This window comes from Euprymna scolopes, chromosome 23 (genome assembly GCF_053919585.1).
Source record: "Euprymna scolopes isolate OS-2025 chromosome 23, ASM5391958v1, whole genome shotgun sequence".
NCBI classification, from domain to species: Eukaryota; Metazoa; Mollusca; class Cephalopoda; order Sepiida; family Sepiolidae; genus Euprymna; species Euprymna scolopes.
Genome location: NC_136504.1, coordinates 91948794 through 91970031, shown reverse-complemented (window position 1 = coordinate 91970031; position 21238 = coordinate 91948794).

Sequence of the window (21238 nt, the reverse complement as noted above, 5' to 3'; positions counted from 1 at the left end):
AAACATACAAATTTAGAGAATTACAGATTATTATTAAGACTCTCATTATTAGTTTATTTTAGTTTTCTTTTCAATTATAAATTTTGTTTGTGTCACTATTTAATTCTGTCTTGCATATTCATGAACGTGATTTGATGTGGAATTTAATTTCCAAGCTGAATCCTACAGATAATCTTTAGTTTCTAACATTTCTCAAAAATTCTTTACGGTTTCTTTCGTTTGGTTTTTAAATTTATTTTGTCTTTATTTGCGTCTATTGAGTCTTCATGAATAGGACTAGAATCTCAAAGAATGACGTGATGTTGACATTCATGATTATGGCATGGAAATAAGGCACATTTGTCAATAAATGCTGGAATTCATGTCTAAGTTATTATCCAAATATTTATTTTTGCAATTCGTTTAAGATTATATATATATGTGTGTGTGTGTATGTGTATGTAGAATATTATCATGAGTGCACATTTGCATATCTGTAAGAGTATAAAAATGCCAACGCATGCCTCTATCCGTCGTTTCTGTGTCTATCTCCGTCTCTCTCTCTCTCTCTCTCTCTCTCTCTCTATATATATATATATATATATATATATATATATATATATGAGAGAGAAAGAGAATAAGTAAAGAAGGTAAGAAGTAAAGTTACACAGGAATTTTATTAAATTATCAAGTTCATAAGAGTTACAGGAAGAGGAATATATATATATATATATATATATATATATATACAAGCATTACAGAAAAGAATAAACACTAAGATAAATATTTTTTTTAAAGATTAAAGTGGAATGATGTTGATATGGAGGCCCAGCGAAGAGTTTCTTGGTTATGATGTGGTTTGCAGTTTGGTGTAATGTCAGCTGCTCTCTGTTTTAATACGGAGAATTGCATAAAAGATAGCCACTTGCTAGTGCAAGCCAACTTTTGTAATTAGAACTCAGGAAAATGCAATGTGTATGATGCTATAACAAAACGTTAAACTTTTTTTTTGACAAAGAAACACAAAACAGTACAGACGTTTGGTTATTTTGTTTATTGTGATTAAAAATAATAATGGCGTCTTAATATGCCTATTTTAATATCTATATTCGTATTTGTTTTTGAAATATCACTTTATTTTTTTTTTAAATAAACATGTTATAACATATCATTTTATTGTTCATATTCGTATTTTTGAAATATTAATTTATATATATTTTTATAATCATGTTATAGAATATATAAAACCAAACACTCATAACTTGATATAATAGCTAAATTATTTTAACGTTGACTTACGTATTTTATTTCGGGTAAACTAATTCCGCAATTGAATTTTTTTTATGAATCAATTATATAAATTGCAAATGTCTGTATTTCAAGCTAAAAAATTATAAATCCGAAACTAATACCCGCAAAGTTGGTATGTTTTAATCGAGGTTACCCTGTAAGTAAAATAGCTTGAATTACAAAAAGAATGATTCCTTGTGAGTCAAATAACCATTTACGTCATTTAATATTTTCAAAACCTAAATGTCTCTTTTAATGCTATCCTGTAATGGGAAGTTACTGTTTAATATTCACACAAGTATTTCTGCTGTGCTGACTCCAGGTTTGTGTGTGTGGTTGTCTAGAGAAAGGAGAGGGTTGGGCGAAGAAGAACGTGGAAAAAGGAAGAATGGAAAAGCGAGTGAAGTTATGTTAAACATTTGTCCGGGTAAAGCAAGCCGTCTTGTTTGCAAATATATATAAACTATACTTTCATAGGTATAAATATTCAATAATTGACCTAATATGCTAAGGAAATAATTCTGCCTGGCAGAAGGAGGGCATTTTACCCTCAGTGATTAAATAAATTGTTCCCTTCAATAGTTTGTACAAATTCGTGAGTTCGGTAAAAATATTGCTAGAGTTTGACAGAAAGGTTCCCGAGTTTGACAGAAAGGTTTCGACAAGACATACTTAAAGAAGGACACAGGTTACATCAGGTGATACTCAAGATTAGAACTATAACTAGAAGAAGTCATATACAAAGTTTCACAATAATCGTGAAATTATGGTAATGTTGTACATAAGCATCATTTTATATTTATTATTGTTATAAAGTGTGTACGTATAAAGGGTGGGGCAGGCGGATTAATAAGTTTCTTTGCGGGATGGAATATAGTTCGTATATTACAAGCTTGTTCAGGTTTTTATTTATCAATCTAATGTTGATTTCCCAGGAGTTTGATTCTCAAAATAATTCATATATTCCAGGTTAATCTTTTTTTTCGATTTTAACATGCAACAACACATAGTTGCGTGCGTCTATGTCTAGTCAGAGGATTGACATTACATCGAAGGTACTTACACGAGATCCATTAGTCGGTTTATTGATTCTTATTTTTCTTAAATATTTACGTAGATGAAAATGATATCTGCAAACAAAATCGAAATTTAATCTCTAGCTACATAAGAGTTAGATAATATTCTGAATATATATTTGAGTGTTTTTCTCTAGATTCGTTCCCTGTCTCATATCGAACTCTATAGAACGGCGAATGTCTAGTAAACAAATCTGTTAATCAAATTTACTCTGTACATTCAGTAAAAAAATGGCGAGAGAAATATAACATTTTTTTAACAACGCAATTAATCACTGCGAAAACGTCTATATTATTTGTCGCTCCCTGTAATTAACTCACTAAGTGATTCATCCCTTATTAAGTGTCCATCTATCAGCTTCACTCTTACTCTCGATGTTGTTGAACACTATGCTTATTGCATTCGGCATCCTTCACTTAGCGCCCCCCTCTCGTTGTTTCCTTAGAGTTGAAGGTAATATAAAAACCATGGAATAAGAAACATCAAAATTCTATCGCATATAAAAATATATAATATCTAATCTATAGTTGCAAGGGAATATATAGCCAGCAAGGAAAAACTAATTCCATATTTTGTCTTTATATTTTTACCTCAAACTCGCACTGAAAACCTACTTTTTCCTAATTCAAATAATTTCTCTTACATAGTTTACATTCACATTTGCTGAAGATTGGAAGATTTTTTTTAAGAGACGTCAGATGGCAGTAAATTTGTAAAAAGAAAAAATAGTCAAAATTCTTATTGGGACCAAACATTTTAGGATCAATTTTAAAAAAAACACACACACACATATCACCATTCGCTATAATATAAGTAAAATAGCGCATCTCTATTTTTTTAGAAACGTATTTATAGCCAGCAGTGAATGCTTTTACAATTTTTGTCGACATAACTGTTGAAGTATATATACCCCCAAAATTAAATTAATTTTAAGCCTGACGCTAATCGATATTTTGACATGCTTTGGCGACAATTGGTCAAGCGTAATTACTGCTGTACACAAACAAATGAGCATCGTCACAGTTTTTATCGTAAACTTGAACTTAGTTGTGCTAATGAGGACATAAACGAGTAAGTGTGACTAGATTTAGAATGTCACATCAATGAAAAGTTTGAATTTCCAGGATAAACATTCAGATAAACAAGTTACACATAAATATTCTAGCCTGATATAGTATACACTAGATATAAAAGTTTGATCTTTGTACATTTGAAAACTAGGTTTCATTGGAAATTAAAATACTACAACACGAACAAAAATATAGCGACTCTCTTACACTCAATGTTAAACACTGTGGTAAATAACAGGATTAAATCGCCAAATTATGAGTGTAACAACTGCATTATGACCGTTTCTTGGATGTACCGGGTAGGTTTGTCTGAATTATAACATTACATTTTGTGGTTTACCATCATTTATTTGTGCTAATGAATGAGGGAATTATTGTTGGCATTCGTTTCTGCCATATATTTGTAGTTAGAATTCTTTTTAGAAAGACATCAGCTATTTACTTGAAAGGGAACGTGAAGTAAGCCGACATAACTCGCTCATGTTTCCTATGGTCATTACTACCCCCCTTTGTTGCTGACTAGAGATCTTGAGTTATAAACATTTTATTTGGAGATTAATTATACAAGTTTTATTACTTCACAAACTGATTTATGATGATTAAATAAAACTCGGAAAATCGAAGGCCGAGTGTGTGTGTGTGTTTGTATATATATATATATATATATATATATATATATATATATATATATATAGCCAACATGAAAGGATTAGTATGTATAAATGGTAAAATATAATTGATTAAGCATATTTTCACATACTTACATATATATATATATATATATATATATATATATATATATATATATATATATATATATATACTTCCATTGTCTGCAATTTATCAGACCGGCGCAGATATTAATTATGACTGACATTGACGTCTATCTCTGTTTAAATCGGGTTTTGTTTACTCGAGTTTCAGATAAAAATCAAATTCTGGCTCGGCAATGTGACTCCATAGACGGATCCAATACAGACTTTATTTGTTGGCAAATTTAATTATAACCATGTATAACCTCCTGAAGTTAGAGATTAACTGTACATTTCAATCGAACCATATATAAGTTGTGTAATACCAAGAATGAATAAAGAAAAAGCAATATTTTCATTTTTTTCCTTTCCATTGATTTTGTGTTTAATCTGAAACGCATTTGTTTGTCACACGCATTGAGAAACGACTCAAAAGAAATTTTCACTAAAAACCCCTTCACCGGTTAGCTCCTAAACGCTTCTGCTGTTCCAAGCACGCTGAAAGAAGAGTGGTATTTTTAGGATGTTGTCGTTCTCTCTGACTTGTATCTTTTTTGGCATATTAACAATGTTTTTCTTATTTAAGATATAAAATGGTTTTGTTCATTATTAACACGACCATGTAATAGTACTGTGGTACACTGGTCTACCAACACGTTATTAAACAATGCTGTCAACAACGTTTCGAGATCAAAAGCGACACTGCCACACCGGACGCTACTAGCAGCCTTTGTCACAAGACAACTACATGTAAACCTTTATTCCTTGTTTAGAAGATTCCTGATTTTTCTTTTTCGTGCTTTGATGACATAAATCATAAAGATTGTCATTATTTTATTCACACGAGGAATAGTAATAAGTTGCGTGCGTTTTATCTAAGCTTATGTTTTGATCCAATCCAGTTGGAAATAGTTTGGTTGTAAAACGATGGAAAAGCAGACTTCTTGCGTTTCTTATCAGTTTTATTGCGATGAATATCTCAACATTGCGCACACACACACACACACACACACACACACACACACACACACACACACTCAAAGAGTATCAACCGATTATCATAAGTTATAATTAAAGCTAATAATCTATCAATCGCGGACGTAGCCGAGATTGAACTCACTTCACAAGTTTGTAGTGTAATTCAAATCTTATAGTAGGTGACTACTTGATGCTTCGTCAAGGCTATTAATGGTATTCTTTTTATTGTGGCACCATAACTAGATGGGATGCCTACCACGGCATAAGAGTCCCATCTCACCTCGTGATAAGGATAGACAGCACCAGTTTCTCAACCTGGTATTTTACCTTGCAATACATATAGCGCCTCGCCTTCTCAAAATTGTCAGCCACCTCGTACTGACCAAGCTCTACGTTGCTTAACTTCAGTTATCTGGCGAGAACCGGTGTGTCAACGTGACTGTGCCGTGTATAATTCAGTGTTAATGAAGTAGGCAAGAAAAGCCACGTGTTACAATATTATAAAATGCTCTTGAATTTTCAAGGAATGTTTAACTATTGTTGTTTACTTCTGCTTCAAACATGACTCATATGTTACTAATTTTTATTATTTTCTTTGAATTTCTGGAATTTTCTAATTAATAAATAAAATAAAATTAGACGTCTGCAGTGTAGCTGTTCAGCTTATAAACTTTGGAGATTGTAGGAGTTATCCTAGTAAACATTAATACTAGAATCATTCGAACTCAGTGTGTTAGTGTTTGCAAGGATCATTTAGTAAATAAATATCGTTTTTGATGTTTCTGAAGTTTTTAAATGAGGATTGGTTATTCTGTATTATTTGTACCTGTGGCACATTGGTTAGAGTACTTGTAAAATATAAAAACTGATATTCTCCTGAAAGTTTGAACGTACAATCCTCAGTGTGGGCGACATAAAATACAATTGCGAATTATTTAGGACCTCTATCAAGTCATGACTGACGGAACAAGAGAACGCTACCCCTGTGAAGTAAATAAAGGTTTCCACTCGAAATTCTGGAGTCCGGCAGAAACATATCTGAATTCGACAACGTACACGTGAAGAAGTTCGGAGATTACATTGGTAGAAAAATTGTGAAAATCACGCTCAAGATGAGAACAGTTGTGCCATGAATCCAAATAATACGAAGTTATTACCAGTAATTTATAAAATAGCAAGTAAGAAACTAAACACGTTCCTAGGTATTAACAGAACGTAGGTTCTTTCTTGCGTTAAAATGAACGGTTGTAGCTGAATAGATCAGAGATTCAATATAATTCAGACAGCGGTACTACTAAATCTAATCGCTTAAATCTGTGATCTTACGCAATTTAAAGACAAACATATTGCAACAAATAGAAAATACAAGTTTTCATAGATATTTTATTAAAATGTAAATTCGGAAAAACACTTGATATTTCACAATTATTTCATTAATAAAGTAAATCGTAGTAAAAATACTTTACAATAAAATAGATCAGTTGAATTCATATATATAAATATAAAATTTATTACTGATAGCTGTAATCGTTTTTCAAAATAAATATGGGAATTAGTTAATTATCATATAGTCGCTCGCATATCCATGAGTGATTATGTTAAGACATCCATTTGATAATTCTAAATAGAAAATGTATGGTTTAATATCAATGTCAGAGTGAGAGAAAATCTAACTTTATAGGAATATAACTAACATAATATACTTATATATAAAATACTGAATCAATGGGTTACATGGCCTTTTTGTGTATATATATATATATATATATATATATATATATATATATATAAACGTATAATCTACATCTATAAGGCTAGGCTTCTGTAACAATAAAATGTAAGCATTACATAGCCCCCCCCAAAAAAATAAGGTGAAAATATTTAGAAATTTCAAAATGTTTTTAAATATTTAATAAAATATAATTCACTCACTAGGCCTATGGGTAAGTATCCTTTTTATATAAAAGAGTCACCAATTATCTAGGACCGGTGGTCACTCAAGGATAAGGGTTAATGGTGTATTGGATTACTTAAGGGGAACGGCTCATCAATAACTTGTTGGACTTGATGACGACCATATTGTGGTCAGCTGGAAAGCAGGAAAACGGAAGAAATTTCAACCGGCGATAAGAAAGAAGCTCGGTTCCTGGAATCTACGTTTAGGTTTATGTACAGTTAAAATGTGGCGGATATCATTGATAGTGGTTTCAGCTAGACAAGTATTTATCATGAAAGTCAGGCCAGGGGGGGGTGCATAGATTTGAGTTCAGACTAGCACTTTCCATGAAAATAAATATAGAGCCGCAATAAGCTCGCAACGTCTCTTCTGGTGGAAATAGGTCGCACGGAAGAGAAAACGGCATCCTTTACTAGACTAAGTCTATTTTGAATTCTGTCAAGGCAGGACAAGATGGTTTTAACAACTCCTGCCCAGATGTGGCAACAGTACTACATCCTAGGACGTACTTAGCTCTTATATAGGTATAAAATTGCATCGGCAATGAGATATTTCTTGTAACTAATTCAATGTGATTAAATACATCCCGACGCAAAAAAAGCTGCCCATCTCTGGTATGCAAATTAAATATTAGATATTAAAAAATAACACGGCGTCCATCTTGAGCTAGAATGAAATGGTACATTAACTCTGTTAGACAAGGAATATATCAAAAGAATGTTTACATGTCGGTCGAAGAAAAAGCTGCAAAAACAGGATAGAAGTGGGAGATATGAGATCAAGAGAGAAAAACATATTGTCAATAAAGTCTACTTGGAAAGGATGGGTTTGTTTTTCATTGCGCCCGAACACTGTTGCTTTGCGTTTGCTGTCAGATTAAATATGACCGATGTACTTGTTTTGAATCAAAAGTAAATCCAATATCTTATGCAAACAAGAAAAAAAAAACCTGTGTTAAGGAGTTAAATATGAAATCAATACAGTTTAACGCGTACAGTCTATAACCCCGCGTGGCATGTCCTGTTTTGTATACCATACTTTGGGGTAACTGCGCCAACTAAAAAAAAGTGTTCTTTATATGCGTTGTTGCCAGAGGAGCACTTTTAGCGCAATTACCTCAAAGTACGGTATACTTAAATTTTCCAACATTTTTTTTTAATGGAACTACTGATATTTGGTATTGTTTGGGGAAAGGAATATGAGTTTGCCACACCAAGTAAAATATCTTCAAGTGTTTCTAAGCCCTTGGAGATTTTGATCTTTACTTGAAATCCATTGAGTTGCCCTTACCATCTTATTAATATTGATTTTATTTCTACAATTTTCAAGTTACAAACAAAAATTAGGTTTGTGAATTTTTCAGATGGCGACCGGTTATTCGTGATACTTTGGTTCTTCGAACTACTGTTTTAATGTAGATTGACATTTTTACAAGGTTTCGGTCGATAAAACCCCCGATCTTTAAGTGCTACTTGGGATACTTCGGGAATATATATATATATATATATATATATAATGTGTGTGTGTGTGTGTGTGTGATTAAAACTAAGTTGAAATTTACAAAAAAAAATACCCCAAAAAAACAATTTACAAAACCTTTATACCGCGGAGTTTCAAAGAATTCTGTTCTTGATATTCTTCTCATCAGAGGACAGAAATAATCAGCAAATTAGAATTATAGCAATGCTAAAATTTGCTGGTGACGTCATTAAATGAAGCCACAATTTATTATAGTCATAAATTGCAAAGATGTTGATGTCCTTTAAAAACAAAGTGAAAAATGTAACATATGTAAAAAATAATAAAAACAAGCCCGGCATAAACTTTACAGTTTTTATGTCCTTTCTCTTATCATAAGCTCTACTTTCTATTGTGTGTATATTGAACCTTTTAATTTGGTTAGGATTCAAATATCTCTCTCTCTCTCTCTCTCTCTCTCTCTCTATATATATATATATATATATATATATATATATATATATATATATATATATAAATACTGGTATTCCTATTAGATTGCTTATATCAGGTAGACAATGTCTCCTTTGATTTCATAATATATATATATATATATATATATATATATATAGAGAGAGAGAGAGAGAGAGCAAACATTTCTGTAAAAGTCTGAGGATGTTACAGACGGCCAAAAAAAAACAGCCAAGTAGCTGAAACAATAATGTAATGTAACAGAATGATACGGTACTAAAAAATAAAACGTGTAAATATATGCATACATATGTTTTATTTTTTATTACCGTATCTACGACAGTATTGCCCACTTTCTTTCGTTTTTATTAATTACCATTTCTACTAAATATATATATATATATATATATATATAGTAGAATTATTTTAGGTGCGATGAGAAAATTTGTCATATGGTATGCATATGAATTCCACACGAGTGTCTAGTACGTGTAAGAACATAACTATATATTTGAAGATGATGTGAGCATAAAGCACTTTAGATTTATAGTTAATGCCAAATAAAACGAATTCGGTACAAGACTACTTCCACCATATAGCAAGAAAACACACTTTAATGCACACGTGGATTCGACATCAAAGCAAAGCATGTAGATATTCGAAACGCAACAAAAGGTAATCATGTTAATTCCTAATTCTGCTTGATTTGCCTCTCATTCTCACGTGCTACGTTCATCCCCCACTCATATCGTTGTAGTATATGGAAAACTTCTTTCTTCTCAAGCACGTAAGGCGTTGTTACGTTTCCATATCAAGTGCGTGCTATGCCCTTGAGAATGATGTGAGGCGTCATCAGATGCAACGTGTGCTGAGCAGTTGAGTGAATGCATGAGAATCACACCTTTTGATGGAATAGGAAAGGTTTTCAAATACACCTTACTTTCAGCCAATCTTAATTCTATCAACATTTGATAATATTTACTTTTCGCAATGATTCTTTCGTTGCGGCGTCTTTCCTTGTTTGGCTTTTGCAAACATTTTGATTATTTGACAGGACTAGATTGTCGGTCTGTGATGTGGACATCTAAAGCACAAAACGTGTATATCTATTCATCTACATATACATGCCTGTCTATCTGTGTGTGTGTGTGTGTGTGTGTGTAGGTGAAAGAGAGTGAGAGAGTGGTGTAATCTATATCAGTTCTCTTAACTCTATGATAAAACTCTTATCGATATCAACTTAGTGAAAACATTCGTCTTTATTTATTCTTTGATTATTAAGTCAGACATTTCTGATTATTACAGGCACACACATAGATACAGAGTAGGAATAGTACACTTCCTCCTAGCAATATAATCTCAAGTTCTTCGGGTCAAGATCAAAGTGTAGTATCTGTTCCGGCAGATACTGCAAGCAAAGACCATATGTGGGGGCGACCCCACATATAAGACCTTGGTCAATGTAGGGGCAACCCTTCATACCAATTGTCACTATCCAGCTCCCCTACTCCCCGGGGAGTTGGTCCCCATTTCCCCTTCACTCCTCACTTTAAAAATCGGCCTTGTGCCTAATTTGCTCAGTGGGGGAGCAAATAAATACCATCTGTTTCAGCAGATACTGCAAGCTATGACTAGCTATGGCTAGCAAAGACCAGATGTGGGGGCAACCCCACATGCCTGACCTTTAACCAGCTCCCATTTCCCACCTCTCGGGAGCTGGTCCCCTTTTTCCCTTCCCCCTCCCTTCACTCCTCACATTAAAAATCGGCCTTGTGCCTAATTTGCTCGGTGGGGGAGCAAATAAATACCATCTATTCTACAGATGCTGCACTTAAGATAATTTGTACCAGTCAATGGAGGGGAAACCCTCTATACTTTAGGGGAGCTTGTTTTTTACCCCACATTAAAAACGGCCTGGTGCCTAATTTGCTTTGGTGGGGAAGCAAATAAATACAATAATCTCAAGTTACAGTACTTACCAGTTTAAATAATTTACTCCTGGAATCTGTTATGACCAAGATGTAAAAAAGTCCTATTGCGCTAAGATATGGTAATACCTATGACATACGAATTAATAACTTATTGTAAATATAGACGTACACTGTAAATGTTAGTACAGATATCGTTTCACAGGCTGTTTAATCAAGTGACAGTTTTTTTAATAGCTGCCATGAACACAAGACTAACGGGAATAGCATGTTATTGAAATATAAGATTTACACATAATATAAAAAAATATGATGTAAATATCAAAACACGATTCACATATGGATTTAAAAATTATAATAAGGTTTTAATTTACGAAAGCCGAAAGAAACTTCAATTTTAATTGGAATTTTGCTAATCTGATCGGCAGAGCATAAAATACAGTCATTAAATTTACACGTGCGATTGAACTGGATTTACTTCTTGTGAATGTAACAGAATAATAAAATACTTCATTTATGTATGTATATATATATAACATGCATGTGTGTGTGAGTATGTTTGTCTGTGTTTGTTAAATCTCATAGAAATAGCAATCCAATGTGATGGCTTATAAAAAAAGCAAAATACATTTTTTTAATAGTCCTTTATTCACTAGTAACAATAGGATTGTTTTGTAAAAGTGAGACAGACTTTGTGCTCGTATTTAAATGTTTTAAATCAATTTTGGTCAAGTCTTCAAAAATGAGGAACTGATAAATATATACATAATATAAGTTATCTCATCATATATATGTACATATTCATATTTGCATATATGCATACACACGTATATATAATTCCAGTTTAATATTTTCAAGAATGAAGCTGTCAGTGATTTTTCTAAGGTTAATACAAGAGTGTTCGATACTGAAATAAGCAATATTGCCTAAAGAGGTATTTAGTTACTTTTAACTGGCTGACTGAAACTTGCTCATGAATTTATAGCGAGATTTAACTGCTCTGGGATTGATAAATCGTCGATGAAAACTTGCTAATATGATTTCGGATAATCTGAAAGAACAGCAAGGATGAATTTGATTTAAAACTTTTTAGATTATTCTCAAGGCTTATCTATAGATTTGGTGAAATAAATATCTTAAATCATTTTCATTGTTCGAGTGACATCTTTAACATAAATTTATTGCACCAAATTTGTAGACAAGCATTGGGAGTAATCTAAAATGGTTGAAAGCATTCTTATTTGATGTTATTTCAGATCATTGGAAATAATATTAGCAAGTTTTAGTACCGCGAGAGTTTTTCGGGAAAATTTTAGATATTTTGTAATAAATATGCAAAACTTGGATAACAAATAGCAATGATTGAGTCATTTTACGTGCGGCATAAAGGGCGAAGTCTGCAATTAGTATTACATAAATTAAACTAAAGTTGTTAAAAAAAATTTAGTTTGTAAAAAAATAAAGGTTTAGTTATTCTGTTATTAGTTAAAAAGGTGACAAAAATACGCTCTGGCTGATAGATAATGGAAGTTCGTGTGATATATATATATATATATATATATATATATATATATATATATATATATATATAATATCATAATATATATGTACAATTGTGATTGAAGGAGTATAAAAAGATCAAGATATATCTTTGAAAATGTCTAACAATTTAAGAAGTTCTTTCATTAAGTTACATCATTAACTAATTTTTAGAGTCAATCCGCTGCAATATATTTAAACAATCCATTTTATAGGCATTGGCATGAATTGGATTTTCAAGGAGATGTAGGGCAAAAACGATGTTGCTTTCCTAGTCTAATTCAGCCAGTATATGTTTGATGCTTGGCTTCATATTTCAAGAGTATCGACCCACAAAGCTAGCAACGCACCGAAAATTAAATTCATAAATAGCATTACTTTACGTGATGTGGGGGCAAACCGCACTTCCCAACCAGTGGATGTCCTGGATATGAACTTACAGTATATTCGATGGTGAGGCTCCAGCTTGCTAGCCTTAGGGAGTGTGGAGCCACCCTTTAATTGCCATTGCTCCCAGGTCCACTCTGATCCGGAGTGGTAGCACCTGTTAGGGTCCAAACTATGGGTTAAATAGAATACGACTTAAAAAAACAGATATACTATATAAAAAAATCGTTCTTCAAAATCACCAGATTCGGCATTAAATAACCTGAAAATGTTGATATGCCGTAAAACAAAACAACCAACCAACTAACCAGTGAAATGCAGATCTTTCACCGAAAATTAACCGTAATACGACAGACAGGAAACAATTTGTAACACACTTAATAATACGTCTGCCAAAACACTGACCTGCAACTACAATCCAACGTAGTGCTCAATAAACAGGATACTTGGACGGACCCAGTGCTACTGAAGAATTATGTAATCACGTGATTATCATCAATATAATTTATCATCTTCTCCTGATACCGTTACGAATGAAAATGTCTTTGTCAGTATTTGATTAGTGTTTGAGTTTGTTCGAAGAATAAATTTTAAGGGATCCATAAACTAATGTCGTATTAATCCCTATTTTCTTGAGGTAGGCACAAATGAACGCCAAGCCACGCAAAGACCGGTAAAAGTCGATTTGTCATAAACTTTAGTAAGAAAAGAACTTTTACCAAGTTTTACTTTAAGACATGTAAGAAAAGGTAAGCAACCTTCATTATCTTTCTCGAAAGTAAATGATAATAACGTGTGAAGAGAATTGAGAATATCGAAGAAAATTGTTGCTTCACTCTCAGAAGCAAAGACTGCAAAACCCCATCGATGTGTTTAAAATATACGAAGCAATTCGATATATTACTAAACAATGTTGACTTATACAATCATTTGCTACCGGAATAGTAAGAGAAATTTGCAAAGAATTCAGCGACCAATATGAGATATTATTTTTGGAAGAAACAGTTTATCTTGAAGATATATTTATAATAAAGTTCATCAGATGTGTAATTTGTAGGGTATTTGATTCCAGTCTCTATATAATGCCCGATAATCGAGAGCAAATACGCACCATTTATTGGCTTAATTCTCCCTGTAGACTTGTACGTAATAAAGTTTATCGTATTTCCTTCTTTGGTGGGTAATCTACTCCGGTATACAGATACTTTCAGTTCGGCAGGAGATTACACACCGATTCAGGATCTATTGCTTTACGTTTTTTTTTTTGGTTTTTTTTTGCGCATCAGCCTTTCTCACAGATCTGAGGCCCTATTATCTGAATTGCATTTTACTGAACTGACTAAAAAGTGGACGTTTAATAATTTCAGCGTTTCTATCTCTAGCACCGGTTTCACGTTACGTTCAAAAGTTCAACAGCTGCGCCTCACACCCTTGGCGAATTAAGACGCGCTCGTATCGAAAATAAAAGCAGGAAATTAAATCAATAAAACATAGAAAAATTAATGCAATAAGTAAATATATATTCTAAAAATATAAGTAAAGGTAAATAATTATATAAAACACTTGTATAATTAACAAAAATAGATAATAAATGAGAATAAAATGATAGAAAATAAAAGTAAAACAAAAAAAAAACGACTGCTATCTTCCTCTAACGTTCTGGTATTTTCGTCGATCGCTTTTCAGTGTTTGATACAATACACATTTTGTACAAACGCGATCGCATTCTTCTGACCGTTGATATTTGCCAGTAAAAAATTCCGGGTTGTTTATTTAAAAAATTGGCCCAATTGTTTGGATATCCTAGGCGCTGTGGTTTGCGTCCTGGTTGTGATTTATGTGATGTATTACGGTGTAGAAAATATATACTATTAAAAATCTCTTAATATGCAATGGAAATACAAGCAATGTTGCTTAATTAGTGACTGTATATTTATCAAGTATATTAAACTTGAAATTATTATTTTAAACAGGTTCAGTTTTGTAATCATAACATTTCATGTGGCGGACTATAAAGCAACTGTCTGTATTTGATATTATCCACGAGAAAAGAAGTAGTTGCATTGTATTTCTTCATTGTATTCATCAGAGAGAGACGCCGTGTTCAGTTTTCTTAAGTGTACTCATTGGACAGTTTGCCTGAAGGACTGTATTCTTTACAAATCGTGTTGGCTTCTCCTAGAATCAGTTTTACGATGGAAAATAATTAATAGCTCATAGATTTATGTACTTTGTTATATATATATATATATATATATATATATATGAACGTCTGTATGTGTGTGTCTAGTCAGGAATAGGCCTCTATATGGTTGACTATTTTAAAAAAAAACAGATTACATATAATGATAGATGATGTATCAGGACACAGGAATGGTTATGTTTGATCTGGCAGAACGGTGGTTCATTAAAATTGTGGGGTCTGAGTTCGCACCTGGTCCACAAAGTATGGAAATAAATTATCTAAAAATTAAAAAAAAACGTTTACAAGTGTTTTTGATATAGATGTACATAAGAATACTTTTATAAGTATGTTTTAACTTAAATAGGGATGGTATAATAAAATTGTGGGGTCTACGTTCACGTCTGGCCTCCATAGAATGGAAATAGGATCACACTTTAATAAAGACTTTTCATATCTATCTGCGTAAGTATACTTTGATTATTTTGTTTCAGTTTGAAGAAATATGGTATAATAAAATTATGGGGTGTTCGTTCGCACCTGGCCTCCATAGAATGGAAATGTGTCAAAAAGTTTAACAAGGTTTTTTAATATAGATCAACAGAATATTGTGATAAATGTTTGTGTGAACAGGTATGGTATAATAAATTATGTGGTTTATCTATTTTATTTTTACTTTCATCATATTTTGCTTTGGTTTTGATACCCCCCAAATTCGAAGCTATCTCTATACAAGCCTTCCTTTTCATAATCCATCATACTTTCATAAATCCATTTTCATAAGTCCATTTTCTGTAGGCTGTTGTTGAACCCAGTCAACGACGGGTGCTAGTGTATATGTATATATATATATATATATATATATATATATATATATATATATATATATATATATATATATATATATATTAGACACTCTGCTACCCGTGACCGGTTTGGTCAGTATGTTATATTAGGTATGGAATTCATGTATGGGTGTGACACTTGTGACGTAAAGAAAATAGTTTGTGTTTTTTACATAACAGAAACATTTCTATGAAAGTATATTAAAATGAAAAAAAAAGAATAGATTTCTATGAGTTGTTCTGTTTATTATAATGGATTATTTATAAAAATAAAATACAATTACTGAATTATAAGTGGTTGGCTATACTTATAGGTAAATTTGCACTGAACAGATACCAGCATACTTATTATAGTTAAATTCAAATTTTGATATGTCTGGGTTTTTTTTACATCGTTCATTTCTGTATTACGTTTATTTTAAACCCCCTCTTCCCATTTTTAATAATTTCGAAATAATGACGTTAATATTTTAGCGTCCCAATTGTTCTTTTTTTTTTTTTTTTTGTTTTTTCGCGTTTAAATTATTCAAATAAACGATTGTTAATACTGTCTACTTCTTTTTTTTTCTACATCGTTCATTCCTGTATTACGTTAAAGTTATTTAAACCCCACTCTTCCCATGTTAAATACTAATTTCGAAATAGTAACGTTAATATTTCAGTGCGCAGGTCATGCCCACATGCGCAACCGGATGTCGTAAACCAGAAAGTTGGTTACATACATCGTTACAAGATCAGTTTTATAATTATATATATATATATATATATATATATATATATATATATATATATATATATATATATTTGTAAGTAAGTGTCCTGTTCGAGTAATTTATTTATATTACCTAGGATATTTGTTTTAGTGAGGCGATGCTCTTTGTAAATAATTAAATAAAAAAAAATCAGGAACTGTTAAATACGGCAGGCAAATGTTTATACAAATGGATATTTGATATACTTCCCGGACGCCAAACCTCTTTAAACAAAGCGTATAACTGCTGACTAGCAACTACATACTCGTAGATTCAAGGTACTTTTGTAACCTCATTGAAGAACGGTGATACAGCAAATACTGTGGATGATATATATATTTCTTCAGAAGAAAATTATCCAACAATCGGCTGGTATGCAAACCTTTTATTATAAGACTTACAGGATATTACTGGCGGTAATATGCTATAAGTATTATCCCATCTAAATAAAAATTGGTCGATATACAAGATAGAGCAAATAAATCAAATTTTAGTCATTACTTTATTTAATGCATATTTTGAACAGTGGGGTGGCGGATATGAAGTCAGTCCCGGGTTTGAATGAGATGTGCAAATATATACTATCAGAATGTGTCGCCCAGTATTGAATGAGATAGGTGGATAGCATATAGTAGCAAAATACCCAGTGTCGCCCGGGATCGAATGAGATAGGTGAACGATATATATTAGGAGAATATGCAGTGTCACCCGGAATTTGATAAGATAGGTGAAACATATATACTATGAGGATATCCAGAATTGATTGATTTGTTTGTAATGAAATATATCAAAGTTATTATTTAGGTAAGGGGGAGTTACATAGTGGGTTAAAGTTATGCAAATTATTTTCGAAATTAGTAACCTATCCAAGAATTGTGAAAAACGATGAAGTGTGAGTTACTTGATTGGTGTGTTTGTAATGATATAATAAGCCCAGACAATATATCAAATATATTATATAAGTAGGAGGGAGAGGCATAATGTGGGTTTTTAATTATAAAAATTATTGTCGAAATTTGTTCATAATCCTAGATATGTTACTAAGATTACCTGTTAGTTAATCGATTGTGTGTTTATAATAAAAAAAATCAGCCCAGGAAATATATCAAAGTAATTATGTTAGTAAGAGAGAGCGATAAGGATGGTTTAAATTATGAAAAATAATTGTCGAAATTAGTAGCATATCAAAGAATTATGAAAAATGTAATGTTATTCAATGCATTAGTGTGTTTGCATTGAAATAATCAGACCAGACAATATATCAAATTATTTTTTTTAATAAGTGGGGCGATGATGTGGGTTAAAATGATGAAAACTGATTGTCGACATTAGTAACATATCCAAGAATTATGAAAAATGACAAAATGTGAGTTGATTGATTGATGTGTTTGAAATGAAATAATCATCCCAGATAATATATCAAAGTTATTATTTTAGTAGTGAGGGGTTGATAATGTGGGTTAAAAATATTAAAAATAATTGTCGAAATGGGTAACATATTCAAGAATTAAGAAAAATTAAGTGTTAGTTAATTGATAGTTGTTTTTTATGAAAAAAATCAGCCCAGACAACATATCAAAGCAATTTTTTAGTAACAGTGGGAGACGAGGATGGTTTAAATTATAAAAAAATATTCTCGAAATTAGTAACATATCCAAGAATTACGAAAAATGGTGAAATGTGATTTAATTGATTTGTGTGTTTATAATAAAATAATCAGCCTAGACAATATATCAAAGTTATTATATAAGTTAAGGGGAAGGAGATAAGGAGAACTTAAATTAATGAAAAAATATTGTCAAAATTAGTAACATATCCAAGAATTACGAAAAATGATGAAATATTAGTTAATTGATTGGTGTGTTTGTAAGGAAATAACCAGCCTAGACAATATATCAGTTATTATTTAATAAAGAGGGAAGCGCGAGAATGTGGGTTAAAAGTATGAAAAATAGTTGTCGAAATAAGTAATATATCCAAGAATTATGAAAAATGATTAAACTTGATTCCATGCATTAGTGTGTTTGTAATAAAATAATAAGCCAATACAATATTCCAAAGTTATTATTTTATTAAGCAGGGGTCGATAATGTGGGTAAAAATTATGAAAAATAATTGTCGAACTTAGTAACATGCCCAAGAATTATGAAAAATGATGAAATGGAGGTTAATTGATTAGTGTGTGTTTAATGAAATAATCAGCCCAGAAAATGTATCTAAGTTATTATGTTAGTAAGGTTAGGGACAACGCTGGTTTAAATTACAAAAAAGTATTGTCGAAATTAGTAACATATCCAAGAATTACGAAATATGAAATGTGAGTTGATTGATGGGTGTGCTTGTAATGAAATTATCAGCCTCGACAATATATCAAAGTTATCATTTTAGTAAGGTGTGCGATATGGTGAGTTTAAATGATGAAAAATTATTGTCAAAATTAGTACCAACTCCAAGAATTATTAAAAATGATGAAATGTGAGTTAATTAATAGTTGTGTTTTTTATGCAATAATCAGCCGATACAATATACCAAATTTAATATTTTAGTAAAGGGAGGGGCGATAATGTGGGGTGAAATTATGAAAAATTATTGTCGAACATAGTAACATATTCAATAATTATGAAAAATGATAAAATGTGAGTTAATTGACCGGTGTGTTTGAAATTAAATAATTAGCCCAGGAAATATATCAAAGTTATTTTAGTAAGCGAGCGATACAGTTTTAATAAAAAAAGTAGAATAATATGATTGTGCCTTCATTCATGCTGAACAGAACGCTCACAGCATGCCCATCAACAATATATTACATATGAAAAATGCTGCTGTGGAATTTCCACAGGTCCCGCCAGTTAATTATTAATACAGTTACAATTTCCGATTTGTTGCTTATTAATTAGAAGTTAGATTGAATGAAATATTAATAAAACAAGCAACCCTAACCCTAACTTAAAATATATTTTGTGTTACTTTTCTCGAATGCAATGCCATTTATAGTGGGTTGGAGGATTCTAATATATGACGCTTCAAGAATTTTTAATTTTTTAAACATTATTTTCATGTTTTTAATTTTTATGTTGTCAATGAGGACCTTTCTAAGATTGGAGGGGGGACAGTTTTCTTTTATCAAATGTTTATATATAGAACTAGTATTATTTAGATGCATGATTATTCCCCGAGACAACAGTCTAAAATGTCTTGCATAGTTCGTATTGGAAGTACTTTGTTAACGGTGTCCATGAACTTGCAGATTTTAATATTCCAATTTTAATCGACCTATAATTTCATCGACTCTATATATTTTAACTTATCGCCGTTTACTGTATATTTTAGTTTTCCCTTTTAATTTTCATTTTCGCTCCTTCGGAGTTTTTACTTCAACACCTGTTGATGATTCGTGGACGAATCGAAAGCGCTCATGACAGCAACAGCTACGGAACTTTTATTAATATTTTTGATTTTGAGACAAAAAAGTTTATACGGAAAAGCGAAAAAAAAGCATCATAAAGCAAAGTGTCTCCGTTGCATTTATTAATATTTGCTTGAATGAAAAAATGCTGCCTAAATATACCAATTTAATATATATATATATATATATATTATATACATGCCAGTCGTTCCAGCAGTAATGTCTACTATTTTAAACTGAAGCAGTATAAAAATTACAAATACAGGAATTGTGCCATAAAAAAAAACGGACTGTCTTTCTGCTTTTTATCTTATTTCTATATAGTCACTGCGGCTCTCAATACATTTTTGTCAGCGATTAACCATGCTTGTGCAAGGGTGTACTAAGTGCGCCTGTTCATACAAAGTTCGCACCTTAAGTTAACCATCTTAGATTTTTAACTAAAAATTTGACTAGCTATGACGACGTACATAGTACCATTAAAACGAGCAACTTTTTTGCTGAATAATTAATTTTCTACATAGTCACCACTATTTTGAATGTACGTCTGCCAGGTATTCAATGACACATATCCGCTTCTGGCGCACGTCCGTGACAGGTGTTAGTCTCTGCGGGTTTCCCACTGCAACAGAGAGCTAAACATTTATGCAATGAATTCATAAGATCAGCCATCCTAACAATATATATTTTCAACAGCCTCTGATGTATTTCTCCCTGTCCATCTTTCTCTCTCTCTCACTCTTGCTCTCACTTTTTCTCACTCGTTATATATATATATATATATATATATATATATATATTTGTTCTATTGTCAAATACAAGCGCTTATGTTTATCTATATTAGACATTCGCGAAATTATAATATATGATTCTATATTAGTCATACATTTTGATATTTTTGCAAAATTGTTTCGTATCTAGCAAAATTCCTCATTCTTTAATTTACTACTGCGTCGTGAAAATAAGATCAAACCAACTTTGTTGGTAGTCCCTAGTTGTAAAAATTAAGTGAGAGAAACAATGGATCAACCAATACATTCTGCTCTGGTTAAGGTGTAAGTCGAAGAGTTCACGCACCAAACACTAGAGAGGTCCGTAGTTTACTTGTGGAGTTTCTATATTATGTTGAAACCCTGTGGTTCGTTATGTGAAATCGTGTGCGTAGTA